General features: G+C 50.3%; 1 protein-coding gene across 1 annotated transcript in view; it reads right to left on the bottom strand.

The window, feature by feature from the left end:
- Window positions 1–3,838: 3,838 nt before the first annotated feature.
- LOC108403955 (uncharacterized) overlaps window positions 3,839–10,756 on the bottom strand; it is a 169,418-nt gene continuing 162,500 nt past the window's right edge. The window contains exons 7-8 of the mRNA XM_073219298.1: window positions 7,920–8,022; window positions 3,839–6,222 (exon numbers count right to left, since the gene is read on the bottom strand). The gene's annotated coding sequence lies outside the window, so the exon portion shown is untranslated. The remainder of the gene's footprint in view (window positions 6,223–7,919; window positions 8,023–10,756) is intronic.

The following is a 10,756-nucleotide window of genomic DNA, read 5'->3' as shown; positions in this document are numbered from 1 at the left end:
TTGGGTCCATCTCTTCTGGGTCAGCTCCTGGTCTTTCTAGTGCTAAAAGCTGAGGTTGCCCAGCCCCACAGTGTCCAGGGGCACTTTGTGCCTGCTGGATGTCAGCAATGGCATGTGACAAATGTGTAAGTGTGCACAGGGGCCCCTGTGCAGGGCCAGTCCAGCCTCACTGCGGGCATTTGTTTCTCCCTGCTCATGGGGAAGGTGCTGCCCTGGGTGGGAACTGAGAGGCCTGTGCTGGGAGCTGGTTAACCTCCCGTCTCCAGTCGCACGGGAGACAGACCATGTGTGTCACATGCTCATGAAATTTTAAGTCTAGTGAAGCAAGGAGCCCAAGAGTAGCCTGAGGGTGGGAATATGGAAAGGGTTCCATGCCTACAGGGAAAAGAGGCCCAGAGTGGCGAGGACTGAGGTGGAGAGGAGGAGGGTGGGGGGCCCAAGCATCACCTGTTCTCTCACTGGCACGGTGGAGGTCAGCAGATCAAGAGCCGAGTCAAGGCACACGTAACACTGACACACTAGCAAGACAGCCTATTGCACGTCTCAGAGAGTGGGCTTGTGTGTGTTAAATTCGTCATCTTTCAGAGACAATTAGGTGTTTCCAAATAACACATTTCATGGTCCAGACTTGTGAAACTGGACGCAGGGTTGGAGCACCTGCCTCAGGGCGTGCACGGCATGTTTTCTACTTGACTTCCTTCCGATTATTTTCCTTCAGATGTGCTGTCATTTCTGCATCTCTCGTTTTGCTCAGGTGAAAATCACCACCTGTTTCAGTCGGCCTCAGCTGGCATCTGGGCACCACTGACCCGTGCTGGTCACAGCGAGTTCTCACGTGCACACTCGGTGTTGGCCCATGTTCTGCGCCTGCTTCGGTGTCCCTCATCTCGGGTCATTGGGTTGTTAGCGGTATTTTGAAATCACATAGAAGCTATTGATATTAAAGACTCTCTCATAAAGCTGTCATATGTAGCTCATACGTCATATCAGAACCCATATTTCTAGCCCATCAGATCATTACTTTACCCCCCACCTACATACTTTCTTTAAATTTGTAAATATCCCCATGAATACATGGTTGAGCTAAAGTGCATTATGAAATATTTTTAAAATGCTGATGAACAGAGATAGGATTGAAACCCAACTTATGACCATTTCTTTCCTGAGTGAATTTTTATGTATCATAAATAGGATGTGATACAGAAGGTGGTGAAGTGTAAAGACCGATGAGTTCCTAGCTGTTAACTTCAGGAAGCCCAGCCACGCGGGGTCCCATCTCGAGCGTGGCCCCCCTCTGCACAACTGTGAAGTGAGGCCGACAGCTCTTCAGGGGCTTCCTCTCTGGAGAGTACAAACCGGACCATGCATGGGTGTAGCAGCCAGGCAATGCTGACTGGTTTTTTTACTTTCTTGACCTAAATTATGGTCAAAGTCCCATAATAAGATACTCACTAGATAAGATGACTCATAATTCTGAGGAAACTGCTAATGTGGGTTTCAAATTGTTGAACTTTGCTTGTTAATGTGAAGTAGATGTAATGGGTATTTTATAATATAGGCATATTGCAAAACGTCTTTTGAGACACATGAGTGTAAAGCATCTTTTAGGTGGAAATGGATTAATTCTGTGTGGGAGTATACATTTGAAGAGTTCATATGAGGGAAAAAGGATACTAGGAAATTTTTTAAATGAATTACAGGAGTAAAAGGCAGATGTAATGATTTCATTTCAGAGGAAATGACTGAACTGCAGTGAAACAAAAAACACAAAGACAAATACCACAGGGAGTGTGTATCACCCCTGGGCAGCAGTGCAACAGTGCCCACCACCGGCCCCACGCGGGTGCTGTGGTGCTGTCAAGTCAGGCCAGGCTATCCAGCCATGTCCCCAGACTATGCCCAGCAAGCGCCGGCCTTGGAGAAGCTGGCCCAGGTAGAGAAGGGGCCGCAGCCAGCCTGTGAGGAGCAACGTGACTCTAGTGGCGTCTGAAAGGCTATGATGTCCCAGGCCAGAGCTGATGGTGACAGCATCTTCTAGGGCGTCCTGGGGTGGGGGCGGCAGGCTCTGTGTCTGGGGTGGGCGACCCTGGAGCTGAAGGGCAGCATGTGGGCAACGTGTGTGCAGTGTTGGGGACGTGATGATCATTCAGCCAAATCGGGAAACCTAAAGTTAAGTGAATGGTGGTGGTGGGGATTCACTTCTCTTATCGCATAATGAAACCGTGGCAAGTGGCCCTAAAATACCAAAGTACCCTGTTTTTTGGCACATGCAAATCATTTTCCGGGTTTCATAGCTGGAATACACTTTTTAGTTGCTCATAAAATATTTGGATGTTTCTGCATCCCATGAACAAGATGGATGTTTTGACCTTGATGCTCCTTTAACAGTAGCAGCATCAAGGTTTTATTTTCCAAGTTGCTCATGTTTTTGTTTCATTTTATGCTATTTAGTTGATGACATGTTTGTTTGTATATGTTATCTTGGAGTGACATTCAGAGGTTTTAGAGCTCACATTTTCCTTGTTTATATTTTCAACATAATATTCTAAGATTATTTTGAACAAGGAATTAATCAGCCTCTCTGTGATCTCATCCTTTCTAACCTTCACCATGCATTTGTGTGAAATAAGTGGGCATTTCTAAATACTGTACAATCTCGAAGGTATAGAGAAAATATGAATATCTAAGTGCATATGAATACATATGTATAGATAAAATATTTCAACTCCAATCCCCTCGGGCTTCTCAGCCATGGAGTGATGTGTCCATGGCAGGTGGCACAGTGTGGCAGCAGGGACCTGCGCGCACTGTCAACCTGCCCCTAATGCCCCAAAGACATGCCATCCATGGCCTTAGCTGGTTCCCCACCAGGATGTTTATAGTGTTCTTGACACAGCCTGATGGGCACATCTGGGTAGTGCTGGGGGAAGGTGGTGCTTTGCCAGCTCTTCTGTGTCCTGGGGCCTCTCCACGGGGAGGGTATCTGACTGGTGAAGGGCACTGAGATCAGGGGATGGCCTGTGTTGAGCCATGCTTAAGGCTCTGTGGGGCTGGGTGCCCCCTCCCCACCATCTGTAAGCACAGGGCCTTTGAGGCCACACCCTCTTGCTCAGACCACCCAGAGCACCGCACTGTTCTCTGTCCAATGGTACGTTTTCTTTTTGCTTTGAAAATTAGTACCTCTCTCAGTTTTGTTAGCAGCCTAAGATTCAGATTTTGAGGGTGAGTGAATCACATTGACCACTGCTTCTTATATTAAAAAAATTTATTTCTTCTTAATGGGAAGTTATATTTTCCAAGAGGGAAATAGTTTCCTAGGGAAAACATACAAAATGAAGAGCCCCGTAAATGCTGTTATTTGAAAATAAGATTTGCAGAAATTAGTCCAAAGGGCTCTGGCAGGATATGGAAAATGGTGAGTTTCACTTAGTTTGTGTTGCGGTGTGAGGTGCTGTCTGTGGCTCTTCCCTGAGTGGCTCTCAGGTTCCCCAGCATCATTCCTGAGGAGACAGACTAACCTTTGCTCCTGCTGCCCTAGGCTCCTTGCTGGGGGACTCACTGGCCATCTCCGCATGGGTTTACCTCGGGGCATGCACTCCTGAGCCAGCTGTCTGTGTGCCGCAATGTTTGGATGACTAGAGCTTTGTTTGCAATAAGGAACCGTGATGCCGCCAGCTCTGTTCTTTCTTGAGATTGATCTGTCATTGTGCTTAAGGGTTAGGGGCTAACAGTCAGGGGTAAGGTCAGGGCCACAGTCAGAGTATTACTGACCAAGATGCTGTTTTCACCAGGATCGTGTCTTGGAGTCACTGAGGAATGGAGCCAGCAGACGAGTACAGAGCAGCCAGCAAAGCTTTTAATAAGGAGTGAAAAGAAGAAGGGGTTCTGCAGCTTCTTCAAGGGAGGAAGCTCCACCCCATGGACCTAACAGACAACTGAGGCGGGGATGATGCTGTCACAGCTCACTCCTGCCGGGCTGAAGGTACGCTGCTTCCCTCGCATGGGGTATACCAGTCAGAGCTGAGGTCTAAGTCTAAGTGTAGCTTTGAACGGCTGAGTTGGACTGGAAGCCTTTTGAGACTTAGATGGCCATGCGACACACAGGGCCTTGAAACTCACCACAGCCTTGAACGCTGTCTGCCGAAGCCCCACCGTCACCTGCCTCAGTGCCCCTCAGAAGAGGTAACCCTAACTACCCGTAGGAAGAAGGGTGATGACTGCTCGAGCTGCTGGCAGTGGGTGATGGCCGGGTTCACTGTCTGAGGGGCCTATCCCATGGGCCGTGACAGACTGTCACACTGGGTTCCATTTGCATCACCATTTAGGCAGGAAGAGACAAATCTTGTTAGTAGATTTAGGATACAGAGGCCAAAGATTATGAGAAGGATAATTATAATGAGGGGTCCTAAAAATGGTACAACTCACAGGATCCACTTCATTAGATTGAACGAGGGCTCAGGAGCCTTAGGTCTCACAGCATAGTTTGTCTGCCTGATCTTGTTTTTTTATCTCGTATGATGCCTGATTGATTGATTGATGTAGAAACAACATTCTTGGAGAAAATGGCAAAGACCTCCTCTCTCTGCTGTGAGGAGGTCTAGACCATGCCACCAGGTGGTCAGTCTGGTTCTGAAGCGTTGAGAGATCTTTGGCCAGTCAGTCTAAAGCGTCTTAAGCTCTTGAGAGAATCTTTGGAAGAACACAGCGGATGTGGTTGTCACCTATGAAGAGACTTCAGATCCCCTATGAATGGGGCAGGGAGTCCTCCTCATTCAGAGGGGGGCTTCAGTCAGGGGTAAGACTCGTGTCATGTTACTTTTGCTGCAGGGGGAGTGGAGAGGGTTATTTTATATGGTCCTTCCCAGATCAGGGCGAGAGAAAGACTGTGTTAACTAAGACTAAGTCTCCTGGCTGGAAGAGAGGCACCCCGGCCAGTTCCTGAAGGGTCTGTTGGAATCGGGCCGGGGAGGTGACTCGCCTTACTCAGGCAGCTGGCTCTGTGTCAAGGAGGAAGTCATGGGTCTGGGAAGGCCGGACCTACAGCAGCTGAAGGGACCAAGGCCTGCTCGCTGAGCGGTGTTTCTGGCCACGCAATGGGCAGGAGGGAGACCGCCTTCTTGAGTCAGCCTCTTCAGGTGTCGCTCTGGGACCCCATCTGCTCCCTGTACCTCGCCTGAGGACCGGGCTCTCCAGGAGCGGTGGAGGGTGGCACTGTATTCCCGGAGCTGAGGACACGCCCTGAGCTCCTGTTCCCACGCTGCAGGCTCTTGGGCAGGCCCAACTGGGGACTGTTGTTTAGCTTCCATGTGTTTGTATGGCTTCTTTCTAGTTTCACACCATGGTGGCCCAAGAGGCTGCTTGATACCATTTTGATCTTTTTGTGTCCTAGTATGGGATCTATGCTGGAGAAACAGCAGTTTCTTTAAGATGTCCTGTAAGGCTGGCCTAGTGATGGCCTGGTGTTTATCTGGAAGCTGTCTGACACCTGTTCCAAATGTAAAAGGTGGTACTCACACTGGTTGGAGGGCCTTGTGTTTGGGACCTTGGCCTCTGGAGTTTGTGCTGACAGCCTGATGGGATTTCTTTTATAAGTAATCTTTTTTGTCTGGCTCCTTTCAGCACTCTCTCCTTATCCTTGATCTTTGACATTTTAATGATCATATGTCTAGTGTTCTCTTCCTGGGGTTCCTTTTGTCAGGGTCTCTGTGACCTGAGTGTTTATTTCCTTCCCGCAACGATTTCCTTACGTTTGTCTCCCTATTCTCCTTCTGGTACCCCTATTGTGCGCGGACTCCTCACACAGCTTTCTGCTCATTCTTTCATTCCTGGGGTTCTCACCTGTACTTCTGTTTGACTCATACTCCGCTGCTTCTTCATTTTGTCTGGATTTCTGTGTTTCTTCTTTGCATTAGATGATGGCTCTGCTATGCTTCCAGGCCTGTAGAGTCATAGCTTAATGGAAAAAGGCATCTAAGGTGCCCAGAAGCTCAGGATTCCTTACTGTCTGGTGCCTGGTTCAGTTCTATTCTGCAGGACCGGCAGCTCTTGGAGTTCAGTGGGTGCAGGGGGAGCCTTTCCCCCCTTTCCCCCTGTGCTGACAGTTTGCTTCCGCCGCCACCTTTGTGATCAGCGCAGGAGTCTCTCAGGGTGGGGCAGGGCTCATGGGCTGGTCAGACGCACAGCAATGGGCACCTCCCCAGTCGGGAGAAATGGAGCCTGCACCTGGGGAAGAAGACAAGACCACACAGAGAAGGATGCGGGGCAATGCCACGCTCAAACAGGACAGAAGCGCTGCCCCCATCCCAGCCTACAGGGGGAAGTCTGCACACATGGCCCTGGAGATGTGCTCGGGGAGCACGAGGGGAGGCTGCGACTCCACCTGCTGGTGGACGCAGCAGAGAAGTGTGTCTAAGGGTGGGAGTCAGAGGGTGCTCTCTCGGGAGGAGAAAGTGTGGGTGCACAGTGCTTTCCCCAGGCCTGCCTCTCATACTGCCTGCCCTCACCTCACTGCTTAAACAACTAAGCAAAGCTTGAATAAGTTAAGTATCCTTTGACACTGGTTCATAACCATGTCAAGTGAAAGTCAGTTAGTTACCCATCAGACCTCTTGCACAATTAGGTGTGCTGGGTGAGAGCGCATGGCTGTGGCATGAAAGGTTGGCCACGAAACCTCCCTTGCCTACCTCACCAACTGAGATGATGCAGTGGTAAGCCTGTGAGCCAGCGAGAAGTAGGCTGGATACTCGGGGCTCAACATGAGGTGTGCAGGAAGCACGTGAGTCAGCTCCCATCACAGAGGGCAGGGGCAGCCATTGTGCTCACCTGCAGAAGCAGCTTGAGGAAACTACTGATGGACGTAACAGGCAGACCACACACAATCAGGTAAGGCACGTGCAAGTCATACCTGTGTGGTCCTCTGCAGGCAGTCTTGACTTAAAGTACTCTCACATACATACGTAGGTCGTACATCATCTATGACTTATAAGCAGACATGGTTAAACCACGGCCGTTGGAGATCCTAACACGGGTGTGTCAGTCACTGCACATATACTTAGGTTGCTCCCTGCTAATAAAATATTTACCCTTTCATTTACTAGATTTTAAACACTAATTAAGCATCTTCCTGCCAATTAGTTTGCAGTTTAGTAGTTTGCCACTGTATGCATCTGACCTTAAAAATGTCAGTAAAATAACACCTTTAGATAAATAATACATATGCTATAGACATACTCAAGGTAATACCCTCTTAAATTTATCATAAAGCTTAGAAATGATGTTCCCCGTGCTCAAAACAGTCACACTTTTTAGTGATAATAATTTTGATACTGTCTGTATATATAAATATTGCATGACTGTTTTCCTTAAGGAATATTATGTTAAAGCACGCTCACTTTTCATGGCGTGAGAGCCTGTGCTGAGTGACCTGTCCGGGGTCTCTCTGCAGTGTTTGCTGCTCGCAGTTCATAATCAAACCACAGCTCCCGGAGAGAACCACACCAGCCTGAACCGCAGCCCCGCCCTGTCACCTCGCTGGCTTGGGAAGCTCTTCCCCCCGGTTTCCAGCAAGGTCGCTCCCCCTCCTCCTTTTACATCTCTGCCTTTTGCTGTAGAAAAGGGGTCAAACCCTAACCCACGGCTGACACTTTGAAGTCAGAGCCCATGGACCAAGGGTCATTTCACAGGAAGGCATCTGTCAAGTCAGGGCAACCTTAGGCCGTGTTGGATGAAGGCCTTGGAAGGTGGACAGAGATCACACACATCTGCAGACACAGGATCATATGCAGTGGTGTCATCAAAGTACAGGAAGAAACCCCTATTATTATTTCTATACATGACCCCAAATTATAAATCCTTCTTTCATGTAATTTACAGGGAAAAAAACCCAAAGCATACTGTAATAAAGGCAAGTAAAATCTTACCTCACATGCAAATGAGTTTTCAGTGCAGATAACTTGAATTTGGGCAGGTTCTTTCGTTTTTCAGTGAGCATGTGTTCATTCCCCTTCCTCTGCTCTTTTTACCCTGAAATAGAAGATGACGGGCTGTACTTCACCACATTTCTTTCTTGCCTCCATGGAAGGCCAGTTAGTTGAGGAGAACTTTGTGTCTCCTCACTGAGTCCTGAGCGACTCTCGGTGTCTGTCAACACAGTGTGTGACCCAGACACGGCTGCTAGCGTGGAGGGGGGCAGGTGAGACGGGAGAGACTCTGCTGGAGCCGGGGGACACTCCCCCCACCAGGGCCACGCAGTCCTGGGGCCACCCTGTCCCCAGGGCCTCCTTACTTCCTAGGTCACATCTACTTATTGGCTCTTTACTAACTTTCCCATCTTGAACCACATCCAGTAAAGTCAGTCTTTTAGGGAGAAAATGCTCCAGCTCCAATTTCACCTAATCACAAGAGTTGATAATCTCTAAATCATCAGTATTTGAATTTGACATAAATCAGTTTAATTACCTTTTATCAAAGCTAATATTTATATTAGTTTGCATTCCCTAAGCACACTGATTAATTCTGGGTTGAGCTATGTGCATCTGATCAGCAATTTAAAACTCAGAAAATGATGCAAAGATGGGTGGTGTTGCCTTGTGTTCAATTCAGTCATTCAACCTGTTTGACTCTCTCCAGGAGCCTGCTTCAAGGAGATCTGGGCAGGAGCACATTCTCCTACTCCTCCCCTAAGGACACCATGGACGTGAGATGGGAGGCGGACATCAGAAGACCCTGAAAGGCACTGAGAAGAAGAGTCACATGGCCGGGAGCCCTAGGACCCTTGGAACGGCATGCTGCCAAGGTCCCCGGTTATCTTCTGCCGTATACTGACTCCTGCCTGGGCAGAGGAAGCCATCAACCTGGAAATACCAATGGCAGTGAACAGAACTGCCCTCTCTGGCCTGAGAAATGGGAAGGTCAGCCTATGGGGACATGTAGGCCACACCTCTGTACTTCAGCCAACACCACAGGAAACCACTGTCCAGAAAGACCACCGAGGGGCACACGCTCCTGCCATGTCACTGAAGGGCTTGTGGGCACAGCTCTGAGGCTTCCAGGGCCCACCTGCCAGGGAGGCCTGGCTGCCCACAGAGGGCCAAGATGCAGGTGTCATACCACAGCACGAATGTGTCCCAGTTTCAACTGAGAGCCACATCATACGAGAAACAGAAGACCCCAAAGGGGATGAACGACACGGTGCATGCTGGCAGTGACAGCACTGCCATCATCTGAGGCTCAGAGCAGCCATCCTCAAGACGCTTCAGTGGGTCGCTGCAGACAAGTGGGGATGCCTAGTGACCTTCAACATAGGCCAATGGGAAAATTCCTCGGAGACTGAGTGAGAGCACAGACACTCAAGGCCTCTGGAACTGGGGCCAGACCTCATGTCCGTGTCGCCCAGTTTCATCTTACTGAAAATTTACTGTATGCCAGGCCCCACGTTCTGTTGTAATAACACTAACTGCAGTTACAGAATGACAGGATGTGTCAGGCACCCCAACAGCATTTCACGTGTCACCTCCCCTCTGTTCAAGGTCACAGTGGAGCCTGGGCTTCACCTCCCATCTCTGGGTCTGGCACGCTGCTCCCATCCTGCATTCGCACCCACGTGCACACACACTCCAGTCTCCAGAGAGAAATACTTCACTGCCCTGTAAACCCACAGCAGCTGGCGTGGAGAAGGGGCCTGTGGCTGAGCTGCATGGAGGACACCCGGACGCTCTGCCTGTCGGCACAGTCACAGCTGGTTTGTGAGACATGAAGAGGTCTGGCTGCGGTCACATTAACTTTAAGGCCAACTTTGAGAAGCGATCTACAGCTCAGTATCAGTTTTTCCTCCTGCGGAATAAAATCAAGCATCTGTTTATCTCTGTGTGCGGATCAGGAACCGGTATCCCTGATGAAAGTCTTCAGCATGGTTTCACCCTAGAGACTTCAGGTAAAGTACCTGCCAGGCGTATGATGTGGCAGCTATCATCTGTTGAAAGCTGAAGAGTGCATTTACTGGACCAGTTAACCACCTCTTTCCTTGAACTCTTCCTTATGTACCCAACTGGCCTTATGTGCCCTGCCAGGCCTCCCCCACGGCAGTGACCCGATCACATGTGGAGTGAAAGAAACAGAGGGAACAAAATCTGGGAGGAAACTGAAAATGTGGACAACCCCTGCCACCAGGCATCACAGAAGGCAACGCAGGTGCCAGGCCCACCCTCCTGGATTGCCCCCGCGCCTGCTCGCACGCCCACCAGCACACCTGGCCCCGCACTGCTTCCTGGCCCTGAGCCCTGGTCGTCCTCTGCGGCGGCATTTACGCAACATAAAACCCCCAATAAAGGCCCCTCCGCGGAGGAACACCAGGCCTCCCTCACGCCCGCACGCGACTCCATTGTACAGGAAACTCGGAAAAGACGTCCACAATGCCTGTGTCAAGCTCCCAGACGTCAGTCAGGGCAACGCACCGAGTGTGGCCAGCCCGGGGCATCCGAGTGCCTGGCCTGACCTCCCTCCAGAGAACTGCCCCACCCCACTGGCCAGGCAGGCCTCACGTGTGGGTCCCCAGCAACAGTGTCCGCCTGCAGTGGGACCTGTGGTCACACAGACTCCACGACAAGGCGGCCTGGACCCCCTCTCACGTGGCTCTTGCTGCCCTGCGCTTCCTCGGCCCTGCTGGCTTCTGCACTGGCCTGAGCAGACTTCACCCCACTTCTCCCCCTTTGCCCTCAGCTCTGCCTGGAGTCCAGGACGCCACCCCCAGTCCGGCACC

This window comes from Manis javanica, chromosome 12, assembly GCF_040802235.1.
Source record: "Manis javanica isolate MJ-LG chromosome 12, MJ_LKY, whole genome shotgun sequence".
NCBI classification, from domain to species: domain Eukaryota; kingdom Metazoa; phylum Chordata; class Mammalia; order Pholidota; family Manidae; genus Manis; species Manis javanica.
This window is presented reverse-complemented; position numbering and strand designations above follow the sequence as displayed.